The following is a 603-nucleotide window of genomic DNA, read 5'->3' as shown; positions in this document are numbered from 1 at the left end:
CAAAAGCCCGTCAGCAAAAGCCTACAGCACCCGGTATTCCCAGGAGGTCTCCCATCCAAGTACTACCCAGGCCCGACCCTGCTTAGCTTCCGAGATCGGACGAGATCGGGCGTTGCCAGGGTGGGATGGCCGTAGACGCTGCGTGCTCCTGCTCCGGCCCTCTTGCCAGCTGCACGCCACCGCCACCGCCCGCCACCATGGGAAACAAGGGCCACAGCCCCAAAGCCGGCCAACCACAACGCGACCCCACGCTGCCCGCAATTCCCCGCACGTCACCCACACAACCGTACAACCCGGACCCAACCTCCCCACGCCTTCGCACATCCCCCGACATCCACCCTACCCAACGCGCGTTGACCCTACGCCACTTACAACCCTGGCACGGAACGCCTCCCGGCACCGCACGCACACGCCACAGCACCGCACGGCACGCACACAAAGTCACACGTGCTTCCCCAGCCTCCCAAACCAACTCCAACGGGGCTCACGCACCGACACAGCGCCCCCAGCGGGTCAACACCGGCACTACACCGCACTGCCCGACCGACGCGCCGGACCAAGAGCAAAAGCAAACGCCGCAGCCCCGCGCCCGAAGTCCCAAGC

At 66.3% G+C, this 603-nt stretch overlaps 1 non-coding gene across 1 annotated transcript; it reads right to left on the bottom strand.

The window, feature by feature from the left end:
• Positions 1 to 18: 18 nt before the first annotated feature.
• On the bottom strand, positions 19 to 137 carry LOC116217700. The gene has a single exon (XR_004162385.1). It is a non-coding gene; the product is annotated as a 5S ribosomal RNA (ribosomal RNA).
• Positions 138 to 603: the final 466 nt, after the last annotated feature.

Source organism: Meleagris gallopavo, unplaced genomic scaffold (assembly GCF_000146605.3).
Source record: "Meleagris gallopavo isolate NT-WF06-2002-E0010 breed Aviagen turkey brand Nicholas breeding stock unplaced genomic scaffold, Turkey_5.1 ChrUn_random_7180001890426, whole genome shotgun sequence".
NCBI lineage: Eukaryota > Metazoa > Chordata > Aves > Galliformes > Phasianidae > Meleagris > Meleagris gallopavo.
Note: the sequence above shows the minus strand (reverse complement) of the source record. Positions and strands in the feature narration are given on the sequence as shown.